General features: G+C 42.1%; 1 long non-coding RNA gene across 1 annotated transcript; it reads right to left on the reverse strand.

Moving 5' to 3' along the window:
- Positions 1 to 425: 425 nt before the first annotated feature.
- Positions 426 to 5,825, reverse strand: LOC141730073 (uncharacterized). Its single transcript, XR_012581533.1, has 3 exons — positions 5,537 to 5,825; positions 972 to 1,205; positions 426 to 825 (listed from the first exon to the last, which is right to left on the reverse strand). It is a non-coding gene; the product is annotated as an uncharacterized LOC141730073 (long non-coding RNA).
- Positions 5,826 to 15,529: the final 9,704 nt, after the last annotated feature.

Here is a 15,529-nt window from a genome sequence, read left to right on the forward strand (position 1 = left end):
AGCTTTTGGGAATTCAGGCTCACCAGTGGCTCTCTGTCCTCAGGGATGTGGTTGTGAAATGAAAAACATCTCCTCGAGCTGCCAGGATGGCAAAATGAAAGAGAAATTCCTGTTTGGGAGATAATGTTGAGAGAGAGGGGGAGACAAGAACAGAGGAAAGTCAGATTTTCCCAGCTAGAAATGGCTCTGCTGTGTCTGGGCCAGCAGGAACCTGGGAGAAGCAAGAAATCTTTGTTTAAGGATTAATTGGCATCTTTCAGCAGCACAGGGCTCCCATCAGTGGGAAGCCTGAAAAAAGAGATTTTTGGAGGGTAGCTTCACCCTCATGATGTCCCCAGATTTGGGGCTTCTTAAAAGAGAAGGATCCTCCCTAAATGCCACTGTACCCATTTATCCACTTCTGTTGAAGGTCTGTCATTAGAAAATAGAGATATTTATTTTATGCAGAAAATCAAAATGAGACTTCTAAGAGCTTACCTGTGGGGGAAAAAAAGGAGCTCGGTTTTTCTGGAGGGGAAAAGCAGTGTTAGAGTGCATCCTAAAATACGCTGGTGTTTGGGGAAATGCAGGAAATTGCTGAGGAGATGTTCTGAGCATCTTTGGGGTGTTCTGCTTTCCCTCTCTTTCTCAGAATTAGTTTGGACTCCCTGGGGACAGATCTTAGTCAGGGATGACACGAATTTTCCCAGATTTCCAATAAAGTCTCACAACACCAACGCCTCTGCAACAGCAGCCAGGTCTCCTCACTGTGTCAGCACAATTCTCCATGTCTGTGTTCCTGGGGAAACAGATCCTGAAGAGGCAGAACAGCAGGAACAACCTTTCCTGCAAAATGGAAAACCAAGAAAAATATTGCTTTCCCTCATAATCCCCACGTTTTAAGGAACAGAGCTCCCACAGAGGTGGTGCAGACAACAGGAGCTTCAAAGGTAATTTCCCAAAGCCAGAAAGCTCAAAGTTAGAGAACTCACCAGAGAGGAAATGTATTTTTAGCGCTTTACAGATGGATCGTTTCATTTAGAGTATCCCCTCCTGAAACATCGCCGAGGTTTCTCCTAAGAAGTGAAGTCACTTGGGCATCCAGGGAATTTCACATCAATAAAACAAGTCATGCCTCTCCTGCAACTTTTATGACTACAACCAGCTCCTTTCCCCCTTCTTCTTTATTCCTTTCTGCTCCTCCAGCCACCTCAGCTCTGGAATTGCTTAAGGAAGAAGGAAAAAAATGGAGATTATTGAGGTGTGAGCTGCACAAACTGCCCTTCCTTCTCCTGCTCCCCCAGTATTCCTGCTACTGGGATCTCCAGTCCTCAGAATATTCTTCGGATGGAATCTAAGGGTCAAGTGTGTCAAAATTCCAGAGTTCTAACCAAAAGAGGGTGTGACGGTGCTCAGAGGGGTCTGAGGATGAGGGAAGAGATGAGGATCTGACTCCATGTTTCAGAAGGCTGATTTATTATTTTATTATATATATTATATTTAAACTATACTAAAAGAATAGAAGAAAGGATTTCATCAGAAGGCTGGCTAAGAATAGAAAAGGAATGATAGCAAAGGTTTGTGACTGAGACAGTCGGGACAGCTGACTGTGATTGGCCATTAATTAGAAACAACCACATGAGACCAATCCCAGATGCACCTGTTGCATCCCACAGCAGCAGATAATCAATGTTGACATTTTGTTCCTGAGGCCTCTCAGCTTCTCAGGAGGAAAAATCCTAAGGAAAGGATTTTGCATAAAAAATCATGGCTACAAGCGGGCAGGGTTGGATGGCGTATTGGGAAGGAATTCCTGGCCGGGAGGGTGGAGAGGGCTGGGATGGGATTCCCAGAGCAGCTGTGGCTGCCCCTGGATCCCTGGCAGTGCCCAAGGCCAGGCTGGACAGGCCTTGGAGCAGCCTGGGATGGTGGAAGTGTCCCTGCCATGGCAGGGGTGGCACTGGGTGGTTTCAATGTCCCTCCAGCCCAAACCATTCCATGACCATGCCAAGACGCCGTGCACTTGGCTGGGATCCATCAGATCCCATCTCACCCTTTCCCATTTAAGTCCCTCAATCCCTTCTCCCCACTGGAACGGAGGACAGGATAAAAGGCACAGAGATGATTTGTGGTTTGGGGACTCCTGCCAAGAACTGGGCCCTGCTCCAGGAGCACAAACCCCACTGTAGCAGATAGGGCCTGGCGTTCGGAAGATCTCGTGATGTTACGGGAAGACAGGGCCCCTGTCCCCTTAGATAAGAAAATTAACATAGGAATGCAGCCCCCTGAACCGGATTCCGGTAATTTTCCACTTGCCCAGGTAACTTTTCCATCCCTACTAACCATAGATGGTAAAGACAGACCCCCACCTGACGTAGAAGCCCCCTAGACTATAAAACCCCACGAGAAGAGAGAATAAAGGCCTTTGATCCTCCACCACATTGGTGTCCGCGTGTTTCTTAGGCCCGAGCGACCCCTGGGAATGGGTCACCGTGCTGTTTCCTGAAACCAGGCCGCCTGCCTTGGATCAGAAGGCAACACCCCACCTGGGCAGGGTCACCTCACAGGGACAGCAGAGCTGCACAGAGCCACAGCCTGCAGGTGATTTATCTGGGTTTAGCCCCCCTTATGCAGATCCAGAATGGATTTTTAAGCCCAGAATTCAATACCTCCAACACTCAATTTCCCGTTTCCCAGCCCCACAAGGATCAGACCTGCAGCCCATACTCCAGGAGCTCATTCTGTGACCCACTTTGATGAGTTTTACACATCCCCAAATTGAACCAAAGCCTGAAACCCGATGCCTTTTCCCATCCTGCTGCCTGTGAAGCTGAACTTTTCCATTAACATAATCCCAAATGGAAATCCTATATTTTAAGGCGATATACATTTATATAAATAGGAAAATATTAAAAGCCAATTTGTTCAGCGCGTTGAAATCCTGCTTTTAGCAGTCACAGGTAATCAGTTTGTCATTCCACAGAAAGCCAATGTGCCTGGAATGAAGGAGCAATTCCATTCCATTCCTTTCCCATATAAAAAACATTCTGGGATCATGCATGAGGGCTCCTGGTACAAGTGATGGGATTCTTCCAAGCATTACATGGCACTTCAAGAAGCATTAAACTCTTACCCTCCCATTTTTAGTTCTTACATGTTTCATCAAAATCCTGATTTAAAGCGAAGCAGTGAACAACAGGGTTCTAACAAAAGAAAGTTTTCAAAAATAGGCAGTGAAAAACCCAAAGTAGAAAATATGAACCACACAAAGTGTGAAATATTGATTGTGTTTTAAAAATATGGAGCAATGAGGCAGTAATTTACAATTAAATACCACATTTAGCATGCTGGGTGTTCAGAATACAATTCAATAATATAATTCATTAATAACTCAATAATATAATAACCAATATCCTAGGGAAATTAATGTTAATATTTAGCCTGTTTATTAATGGCTAAAAATGAAGCTGCTATAAATTTGCACCAGGGTAGTCAGTAATGATGCATTACTCTTATTATTTCCCATTTAAAAATTCATTTTTTTGTGCATTGTACCTGAAGTTCCCCGAGGTACAGTTTTGTCCTCAAATGTATGGATAGAAATTTCTGGCAAAATAAACCAAACTAAACAAATAACCAAGGAAAGCCACCAATCATTGCTGTGTTCTGAATTCACACTCTGCACTGATTTGTTTTAGGAAGAAATTATTTCCAGAGCTATTCATCATTTCCATGTGAGTCAATTATTCAAAATAATTCTCTTTCTGCTCCCACCTCCCAAAGCCTCACTGGGCCCAAACTGGGGATGAAATTTCTAAGAAGTCCTTTGGAAAGCATTTTATTAAAGGGTTTAAATTTCTGTTGCTGTTTTATATGTTCACAACTGTCAAAAAGAGATTTTACTGACAGCTGGAACCTGTCCAGGGCTGTTTTACCTCACAGAATGGGTATCATTAAGGGTGGAAAAGCCCTCTGAGATCTTCAAGTGAACCAGAACTGCCAAGGCCACCCCTAACCCACATAAATTTTAAATCCCTCCAGGGATGGGGACTCCATCCCTGCCTGGTGCTTGGGAATTATTCCTGAACAAATTCCTGCAGGAATTTTCCCCTGAAATTTCAATCTGAACCTCTCCACGTGGGAATCTTTGCCCCCACAGCTTGTGGCAGCTGTGATATGTGTGGAGTTTGGTGTGGAGTCTGTGTTTTGGTCTGAGAGCAGCAACTGTTGGGTGTTGCAGTCGTTTCCCAGCCCTGTTTCTCCGTGTGGATGTTTCACATCCCGTTTCCTGCAGCTCTCCCTGCCCACTCCCATCCAACTGCAAACACACTGACTCACCCAGCCCAGCCCAGGGCTGAGAGAAATCCTATAAACGATCCCACTGATGGAAAGGCTGCAGCTGGGAGAAAATCCACACCCAAAAGGCTTTTCTGACCATGGAACTCAAATTATTTGAAAGTACAATTATACTCTCATTTATACTGAAATTATTCCTGAGGCAAACAAAGTTTTCCTGGTCTAGTTTTTGTCTGTTTGAGAGTTTAAGGGATGTTTTGAGGGGGCAGGGAGGGATAATGTGGATTTAGTTTTTCTACACCTGATGTTTTCATCTTTGCCATTCTAATTTTTATTCTAATTTTTCCCTAAATTTTGGAGGTGAGTTGTTGTCTTAAATTCCTTAAGGGTGCAGTGGGAATTAAAAGCACAGGTGCAGAACTGAAGGAAATCTTCTATGGCACCAGCAAGGGATCCACTGCAAATTTCAAGATATTCTTTGTGTCCATTTAAAAAAATGGGAATTTCAGGAAAACCTCCTCTTTGAACCAAGCAGGGTGATCACTTCTCCTCCCATTACTTTTCTGCATCAATTTAGGGACTGCACAAACAATTTGGCATTAAAAAACAGTTTGAATTTTACACCCTGGGCGTTTTGGAATAGAAGGGATCCGAGTGCTCATTCCCTGAGTTATCCCTGCTTTGAGTTTGCTCCAGATCACCTCGTGCCCTTCTGCTGAGAAATGTGAAAATCAGGCACGAGGCCGCCCTGCCACATTTCCTGCAGCTCCTGGGAGTTAAAACCTTTCCTCTGGTGCTGCTGGTTTACATTTTGTGCAGCTGTAAATTCACTCCTTAGGCAGGAACTGGAATTGAACCTGAAAGCAGAATTTTTGGCCTCCAGACTGATTCGTTGCATCAAAACATAAAAACCACGGGCTGCAGCTAACGGGGGAAACACCTGTACCACCAAAATGAGGAGTTTTCCACAATATGAGATTCTGGGTGCAAAATGCTCAAAGTGAAGCAAATCCTAAATTGGATTTAGTACAGAGATATTAAGTTCAATAGAAGCTGCCAACAAGAGCACTTTCTCTGTTATTATGCTGTGTCCTGAAATTACATGAAATGAATAAATACAAGGATATCAAGAACTACAATTGAAAAGATAATATCTCCTGAAAGCCTGGCTTATTTTGCTTCATCCAAAGTGAAATTTAAAGAGCTGATTGTAAAGATAAACACAACTAATTATTTCAGCCACTATGAATTAAACCCTTACCTTTGCTTTCAATCCAAGCTTCTTCCTGCCCCAATCCTCTCCCCTCCAGTTTTTTCTTCCCAAGTCAAGATGAAAGAGGTTTTCATGGATATCCTGTTATTCCCAGGCCTCGTGGTGCCAGAACTGAGCAGAACAAAGGAATGTGGAATAAAGGAAGACAAAATCTGGGGAAGGTTGGGACAACACATGCAGGGAAGAGAAAGCTGCCAAAGAATTTCTTTAGGTGTATGTGGAGGTCACAGCAACCTCAAAACATAAACCAACAAACAGAAAAGGAAACCAAAGGACCTTGTTTGATATATGGCAGCTCTTGATTTGTCACAGCAAAATTTCTCACCTCTTTCTGAAAAATGGCTCCACAGAGAGAAAAAATACATGCAATAACTGTCCTGAAAAGAAAAACTTACTTGTTTTAACACAAGTTTCTCAGGGTTCTGAACCATTGGCCTCAGTCAGACCACAATCACTGACCTGCAAGTGATTCCCTTGCCTTGGCTATGGCACCTTGTGTTGCAGGAAGGTAGAAAAATTATAAAGAAAAAAGTATTTAAAATTATAAAATTATACAGTCGGGGCTGTTCTGGCTGGCCTGTCATTTCTGCTAAGCCAAGGTGGCACTTTGGAAGTTCCCATGTGGAAGCAATCCTGTGTGAGCAGTTCATTAACACAACAATCCATTCCTGGGGAAAAACAACCAGCACCTGGATAAACTGTTGGTACACCCTGAGAACAATGAAAACTATAAATTGTTTGTACACCCTGAGAAAAATGAAAACTCTCTCTCACAAACAACTTTTCAGCACCTACACACTGAGGTTTGAGTGATCAATCAATACAGAATAACAACTTGTTACTGACCAATGAAGGGATTGGCAAGAGAGCTCCTGACCCATGGGAGTCACGCACAGGGCTGTAAAACTGGATAAAAACGTGAGTAAAGAATGGGAATTTTCCACCAGGAGGAAAAGGGAGTGTGTGTGATTTATTCCCACAACCCTGAGCTCACCCTGTGGGTGCAGCAGCCTCACCTCCCTGCCAGTGCCACCCCCAGAATGCCACGTCCACCCTCTCCTTTCTCAACAAAATGCTGCATTTGGAATTTCTGCGAGCACCTGGGCTGAACCCCCACATTTCCCACAAGTTTCTGCAGCAGAAATTCTGATTTATTTCCATGAGCCCGTTCAAATTCTACTTTCATGGCCTCTGTTGAAATAAAGCCCTCAGATTATTCCACTGCAACAGCCTCACCCTTCCATCCCTCACCTCCCTTCTGCACAGAGGGGAGCAGTTTGAATCCAACCTTTACATTTGTATTGCCACAAACACTTTTTCCCTTGCTGAGTGTGTCATTCCAGCCCTCCCAGCTCCCTGCAATATCCACCTTTTCCAATAAGGGATACAGTAATTCCTACAGGGCACGGCTCCTGTACAAATAACCAAGCACAGCCTCAGAGACAACAACATTTTTCTCCTGCCATTTCCCACCTGGGGTGAAGGTGAGCATGTAAACCAGATGTTTCGGGCAATAAAAGCAAATTCCCAAACTCATGACCCAGAAAAAGCCTCTTGTGGGTGTCCCAGGAGCTGGAGGCACATCCTGCATGATTTATAGCAGCAGGCACAGAACAAAAACCAGAACATCAGACAGGAAAACAGGGTACTGCTCATCTAGTATTATTATTATTTATTAATATCTATGCAAGATTCACAAGTGTTTCTCCATCTACTCAAAATAATAACTCAGACTGCTCCTTTTTTTTTTTTTTTTAATTCAGGCATGCTTTAAATTCAGTTTGGTTTTGGGAATCGAGGAGGGGAGAAGGCAAACAGATAAACAGGGATTTTTAATGTGTTATTTATTCAAACACATGGGGCTGAGCAATAGATCTGCTGTTTCCAGACAATGCCTGACTCTTGCTGTAAGAATGGAGGGAAAATGCTGGGAAATGTTTGTTTATCCCTCTCTTATCTGCAAGTCAGATCAAAGCATCAGCTGTTTAAAGAAGTTGACTTCACTCCACCAAAGGAATGAGCTCTGATGTTCCTGAGCCCTGCTAAAATAAAGGGATTTTTATATGGAAGTAAAATTTCAGTGCAAGGAAAAACACTGTCTGTTAAAGGATTGGGGTAATCTCTTCCAGCATGCCCTGGGATCAGAAGGGAAAGAATTAAAATCCTCTCAGTCCTCCCTTTCCCACAGAGGAAAGCAGAGAAGCATCACGGTCAGGGACAGCGAGGCCAACACAAGTCCTGGGGGCTCTGATCTGTGCTTGGCCAAAATAATTATTTTATTTTCCTTTCATTTCTTTTTTTCCCAGCACAATTCTGTCTCTTGTTTAGGCCACTTAGAGAATTTGGTTCTATTTTTTCAGGACTTTTTAAAGAATGGAAGAGATCCAGCCCTGCACAGTTTAGCAAATATTCCAAAAATTCTGTCCCCTCTTCTCTGAATTCTGATTTTATCCAAATGGGGCAGGGAACAGCTTCCCAATAATTAAACCACACCAAACTTGGAGGCTTTAAGCTCTGTTTTCCACCCTTCAGAGAGGATGAAGTGTTTCCTGACTTCTGTGGCTCCAGAAAAGGGAGGATGAACTTTCTACAAACATCTTTTATCAGCTGAGTCCTGGCAGCTCCAACAACAAAGGTTATTTAGGAGCATCTGACAGCAACAACGTGGGACAATTAAATTCAGCTTTTTATCAGGTGTGTTCTGTTGGGAATTTAGCTGCTAGAAAATGGAAAAGTACAAAACCATGGCTAATTCCAAGTCTGGCACCTGCAAGATAGCAGTGTCCTTGGGCCTAGCTGTGGTAGGATAACAAACAGTGAAAGAGGCATGAGAAAAGAGAGATGTAACCCCCCTAAGGAGTGAGGAAGAGTTCATGGTATAGTTTAACCAATAGATTGCTTGGCTTACAGAATATTCATAAGCTTATTACTTGCTGTATAAGTGTCTGATGCTCTCTTCAATAAACGGAATTTGCTTATCACTCATATTGAGTGTCTGAGTCTCCCCTCACCGACAAATGGCTCGGCCCCGACAAAGGCCCACATTTTCTCTGTGACAGTGTTCCTTCACCATGGACAGGATGAATGACTGACACATGAAAGGGTCAAAATGCTTCTTTTTACACAGCTAAACATTTGCCTTCACCCTTTTTGCTCCTCTTCCTCAGCCTGATGTCCCAGATGTGGGTGACAAGCCCTCAGAGCCCCTGGTTCCCTGTCACGTTTGAGGGTTACAGGAATACAACGACTAATGCACATTTTAAAGGAGCATTTCAAAGACAACGAGCACAGAGCTGGAAAATCCAGAGGAGAGTTTTCTATGCCTGACTGTATTTATAGCAATTTCCAAGAGTTTATGAAGCCAGAGAGCACAAAACCAAACAAATTGCATTCAGGGCATCAGTTTTCATCATTGCCAAGCCCCCCTGAAAGCCCAGACAGATTTGTTCCCGGGTTCAGGAGCATCACACTCTGCTAAATATAACTCAGTGAGTTGATTTAGCTGGGAGGAGACACCACAATGAAATCTCTTCCACAATTTTACATCCACCCCGAAACGCGGGATGCCTTTGAATGGAAACTCAGAGATTCAGTGGAATAAACCAGATTAATCCTTTTGGAAAGGCAGCTCAAGAGCAAAGACTCTCAGTTTTTTATGTCGTGGATATCTTAGAGATTGGATGGGCAAGTGAAATTCAACTTGTCATTATTTCATTGTTTATATTGAGTTTTTAAATCCTCCAAGGGGATAAAAGACTTGGATTTGCTCCATTACACAACAGAAACCCTCTGAATCCATCCCCACACTCAGAATCTTTCAGGTGGAGTCATGTTCCCAAGGGATCTGCTGGGATACAGGACAATACCACCCCAATTTTTAATGCATTGATTGAAAATCCTTGGAATTTGGCTGGCAAAAAATAGGAGACAGGAGGCCAAGGAGAACAGAATCAGTGGCAGAAGTTTTAGTGTTTATCCATTTCCTTTCTCTTCGTCTAAAATCAAGTTATTCTGCAAAAAAGAATTAAAGCCACCAAGAGAAAACTCCACATAACAATCAAGTTTTTATAACAGCAGCTCCCTAAGGAAAAATACCAGGGATGTGTAAAACGACACAAAATTTCACCAAAATTAAAGAGCATTCACTCAACCCAGTCAAAATTACAACAAAATGTTCTGAACAAGAGCTGTCACCGAGAAACAAATCACACCCAGGGTATGAAATGTAGCTTTTCCTGATGCTGACAGATAAACTTTGGGGTTTGAAACACTTCTAGTCTACATTTATAAAGAGCACAGTGGCATTTTCCACATTTGCCTTACCAAGTCTCTAGGGACGGTTCAGGATGAAGCATAAAAACTTTGAGAAGAGACTGAAAACAGCAGCTGAAGGCACTGTCAGATCTCAGAAAAAGCATTTTCCACTCCGAGTTTAAACCTGATTTCTTTCAAGGGCTGATCTTAAACAGCGGCGTTCAACCCCATCCACTCCAAAGAAATGGCTTTGGAAAAAGCCAATTTTTAAATGCAGCGTGAGAAACGACAGCTCTGAAAGAGCAGAAAATACCCAGACACGAGCCAGGACTTATTGATTGCTAAGTCTGGAAGCCAGGTAAGCAAAACCACCCAGCATTGTCCACAAGAGCTGTTAGGGAGCCTTCAGAAATCATGGAATCTCCTTTTCCATCATTGCCAGCTCTCCTGAGGAGCAATCCCACCACAGGGTCCATCCCCATCCCTGGATTGAAGAGCAGGAATAGATGGAACAGCTCAAGAAATGTGATCTCTTTGCTTTCTCATCAAAATAAATAGAATTTTTTAAAGAAAGATACGATAAATTGGGTAAAAAATACCCACACCTGCATCAGATATGTGACTTCATGGAGGAGCTTGATCCAATGGGGATGGAACAGCTCAAGAAACGTCATCTTTTTGCTTTCTCATCAAAATAAATAGAATTTTTTAAAGAAAGATATGATAAATTGGGTAAAAAATACCCACACCTGCAGCAGATACAACCATGTGACTCCATGGAGGAGCTTGATCCAATGGGGATGGAACAGCTCAAGAAATGTGATCTTTTTGCTTTCTCATCAAAATAAATAGAATTTTTTAAAGAAAGATATGATAAATTGGGTAAAAAATACCCACACCTGCATCAGATATGTGACTTCATGGAGGAGCTTGATCCAATGGGGATCTCTCCCAGATTTCAAGATTGAGCTGAAGAGTTTAGATTTAATATCAGGACAAATTTCTCCCCTGGGAGGTTGCTGAGGTGCTGGAGCAGATGCCCATCCCTGGAATTGTCCAGGATGTGGCTCTTGGGGACTGGGTTTGAAATGATGAATTGATGAAATGATCCAATGGTTGGGCTTTGTTTTAGGGCCCTTCTCCAACATTTCATGAGCTGTACTCCAAAAACACCTGGTGCAGGTGGGAATCACAGGAAGCTCCTGGAGAGATGGATGGGAGACCAGAAAATGAGCAGAAATTTCTTTCCTGCCTCTTTGTGATCCCAAGAATATTTGTTGCTTCAAGATTCAAGGGTGGGTTTTAGACACTGGAATTCCAAATCTGTTTCCAACCCAAATCTGGGAAATCTCCCACAAGGATATCCTTCAATCAATTCTGCTTTTGCTGGTTTCTAAAATATGGAACACAACAAAAAGAAGAAATTTCCCTTCTTTGTACCACAGACACCACTAAAATCAATTTGTCAGTTACTTTAGATTTCAACAGCTCCTCTCAAATTCCCAAATAATAATTGAGATTTTGGGATTCCCAAATAATAATTGAGATTTTGGGATTCCCAAATAATAATTGAGGTATTATTTCCACCCTCTAATTTAAAGCCACTCAATCTTTTGTTTGTTTTTTCCAAGCAGCACTAAAATAGGCAAAAATTCCTTGTTTGGTTTTGTACCCAGCACTGTCAAATAATTTTTTCCTTTCCAAATCCATTAACTCTTTGCTAACCTCAATAATCCTGCCTGTTTAAACTTAGATTTTCCTACCATTTCATGTAATTCGTATACATCAAGCCAACAACTTTTCCTGTTCAGCCAAGCAAACCTGAACTAATTTATAAAATCTGTCTCTCATTATTTTTGCCCCTGAATAATTTTATAAAATCTGCCTGTTTTTACTCCAAAATTTCACAAAATCTCCCTCTTTTTGCTCTGAAATCTCATAAAATCTGCTCTTTTTTGTTGCTATTGTTTAGCCCTTCCCTTGACTCATTAAAAACCCATTTCAACCCAGTCACCCTGGAACAAAACTGGAGGCTGAGAAACCTTCACCACGCAGAAAAATGATGCCTTCATCCCAAACTTGTTCTGTCTTTCAGCAGTTTTGGAATCAATAATGTTCTTTAACCACCTCTGACACTTTGCAGCGCTCAGCTGAAACCTTGGCTGAAAACAACGAATAAATGAGGCAGAACAAAAAGAAAAACAGATTTTTGAGTGTTCCAAGCACGCTTTTGCTGCAGAAAAACCATTGGAAAAACATGGATTTTGTTTTTTATAATCAACCCAAATGGATATTTAAGGAGAGTTGAATCACATATTAATATTTTCTGTGAGTAATTTGAAATAAATGGCTTTTAATATGAAAAATCTGAAATATTGCTTGCATTTACTTGGTTGTGGTGGTGATTTTCATCTTTAATTCCTTTTTTTGTTTTTGGGTTTGGGTTTTTTTATGTATTCCAACATTCATCTTTTTTAACCTTTCCTTCATTTTTGTCAATGAAAAAGACATTAATTACCTGTCCAGGTTAAGGTTTAATTGACTTAAATGTGCTTCTACCTCAGTTCTCTGTGGCTGACACCCCATTCCTCGTGAATATTCCAAGTTTTACCTGGAGCTGGCTTGAAAACTTGGAGCTGAAAATGAAAAAATGCAGGGAAAATTATTGTACAAAGAGTGTAATCCTGATCTGGTGAATAGAGCAGATTGTCTGCTCAGAAATAATAATAATAATGAGAATAATTAGAACAATGACAGTAGAATAATAATAGAATAATAATGAAAAATAGGAAAAATTATTGATAAAATTAAATTTAGTAATGGTAACAATAAAAATAATAATTTAAAAGACAACGTCATTGGGCCCAAATAAAATCCACCAGCATTTTTTTATTTTACAGAGCTTGATTTGTGCCACTCACCAGATTAATCCCATTTTCCTTGGTCTCTTGTGGTACTTCCCAAGGTTGGAGCCTCAAAACCTATAGGAAAAACTGGAACACTTTAAAACCAGCCAAAAAGTGTCATTTAGGATGTAAGAGTCCCTATAATTTATTCAGCCATGGAAAGTACCCATAAAATAAACATGAAATGGAGGAGAAGACAATTTTCCTGCTATTCCTCCATGGATTTTTGTGGCTTTTTCAACTTTCAGTGTTTTAAAAGAGGCATTTTTCCACCTCAGAGTAGCCAGAATTTTGCATAAATCCCTTCTGTTTGTTCCTTCTTCCCCAGTTGCTTTAAGGCTAAGACTGAGTTTAATTATCTCTCGAAGCACAGGTCAGAGTTTGGGGTGAAAACTCTGAAATATCCTATAAAAACTTACATGCTGTGATTAGAAAGTACTTGTGAAATTAGGATTTTCACTGAGAACCTTTTCCTCTGAGCCAGCAGATGCCGAAAGTCCTCGAGAGCAGAATTTGATGAAGAAAATCTGTTTAATTGGAAATCTTGCAAAACAAGCATCACTTCCCAGGCCACAGATATTGCCAAAAGCTTCAGAGGTAAAATAAAAAAAACCAGGCTGGAGGCAAACAAAACTCTCTATATTTTTTTACTTAATAGTTGTAAGTTTTTTACCACATTCCTCACACCGAGGGAAGTGAAATTACTTTCCAGAAGAGAGAAAGGAGTTTACAGCACAATAAAATCAGATTAAAAAAGCTAAACTAGCAATAGCAGCTGCAAAAAGAAGTTTAACACAGGCACACACGCTCACAAATCCAAGCTGGACAGACAAGGCAAAGCCTTGCAGGAATTTTATGGGGGAGTTAGCACAGAATATTATGGGGTGAGTTCAGCACTTCCATGCACAGATCCAGCCCTGTAAATCTTGTTTTAATAGAATGATATTTATTTGAGTGGGCCCATGTTGGAACCCTGGTTACTGAGAATTTCAGATTTCTGTGCTGGCAGGTACTGGCCCCCAAGAGAACACTGCATTGACCTGAGGCCGTGGAGAAGGATCCCAAAATGGAAAGATGGAAGTGGGATTGTGGGTGTGGAGTTTGGATAGAAATGTGTGATATCACAGGGTGGGAAACCCAGAGTTTAAGGGTTTAGAATACAGTAATAGATATAAAGCAAGGTGGAAGTTTTAGGGTGGAGGCTGACCCTTCTTCTTCACCTTCTCCCTGGGTTTGGGTGCTTTTGTGTATTTGGGTAAAAAGTCCCCATTGGGGGCACAGGTGGTTGGTAATTTGGTTGAAATTGAAAATAATTATGTGTCATTTTTTAACCGCACAATTTCTCCTTAAAAGGCCTTGTAGAGAGAGAGATGGGGCTCCATTTTTAGCCTGTTAAAATACTACAGAACTCACAATTTATGAATCTGTGACATAGATGAAAACTAATAAATATCTGAATATTTAATCGCTTTTAATCCCAACCCGTGCAAAAAAGGAGCAAAGACTCCACAGGCCCAAACTTTCATCCATTCCCTGAACACCAGCACACACAGCACTTGCACAGATGTTAGAGCTAAATTCCCATCTCACCTACATTGATGTATAAACTTTTTCAATGGGAGAGCAGCATCCAGGCTTTCCTGCTTGTGGAAAAGAAGGAGAGGAAGAGAGATAAAGCAAATTCCATGAGATAAAATTCCATCAGTTGAGGCAGGCAGCGCTGAGCTGGTGACTGACACATACAAGGTGTGCAGGTTATCCCAATCTCAGCACCAGAATGTGCTAAAATATCGAGCAGGGAGTTGCTATCTGGTGGAATATGATAAAGTTGGTGAAACTTGGAAATTGGGGGATAATCAGAAAGGGATAGCGAGTGCTGGTATCTGAGCTGGGGGTGGGCTTGCTGATAAAGTAGGGAATATCTGGATATCAAACTCAGCACCAGAGGCCTTGTAAAGTAACTCAGTGTTCTATCAGCAGTGTGGAAGGCGCCATGTGGGAAAGATCCAGGCCCTGAGTAACCAGGAGGGCACTGGGAATTACTGGGAAGTCATGCAGCAGAAATCCTTGTGACAATTATACTCAAAGAAAACTTTCTCATCCTGCTGCACCGTCCTCATTGCCCTCTGCGTAGGATTTCCCCCGCACTCAGGAAAATCCCTCAGGAGATCTCTGTTGCTCTGTTGAGGGTCTCTCCCCTCACAGTCACAACCCCTGCCTGCAGATCGCATCAATCACAATCACATTGTTTTTTAGCGCAATCCCACAGCTTTTAGTGCAATTCCCAACACCATGAGTCCCAAACTACGAATTTCTGCAGGTGAGGAAGATCACTGGTGCAGAGGAGCTGATTCCCAGCTCGTTTCCAGCTCCCTGCTCTGCTGCTCTAATTAGCAGACACGTCCACGCCTCATTTCAGCCTTCATGCTTTGCTTGTTCTTTAAGAGATCCTAAAGCATATGCTCAGCTGCACGTTATGGGTTGGAACGAGAGCTGGAGGCATTCCAAACTCCAGGCCCGACCAAGTTGTCTGGGGGAAAGAGGCACTGCATGTGAAGCTGCAAGGATAATTAAGTCGAGTGTCAAGTGGAGTAGCTCCTTCCCCCAGGATCTGCTGTGAGAGGACACTGGAACCTCTCTGAAACCAAGGAGAGAAATGGGATCAACTCCAGCAGGGGAAAATTGTCTCAGGAATTGCTGGGATTTGCACTGGTGGTGTCAGAGGAACGCACAGCCCATGGACGTGGGGTTAAATCATTCTGATCTACTCAGAAACGAGAAATGTTTCCCTTGGATTCCAAATTATGTCACTGTTAATGCC

Source organism: Zonotrichia albicollis, chromosome 9, assembly GCF_047830755.1.
Source record: "Zonotrichia albicollis isolate bZonAlb1 chromosome 9, bZonAlb1.hap1, whole genome shotgun sequence".
Classification (NCBI taxonomy): domain Eukaryota; kingdom Metazoa; phylum Chordata; class Aves; order Passeriformes; family Passerellidae; genus Zonotrichia; species Zonotrichia albicollis.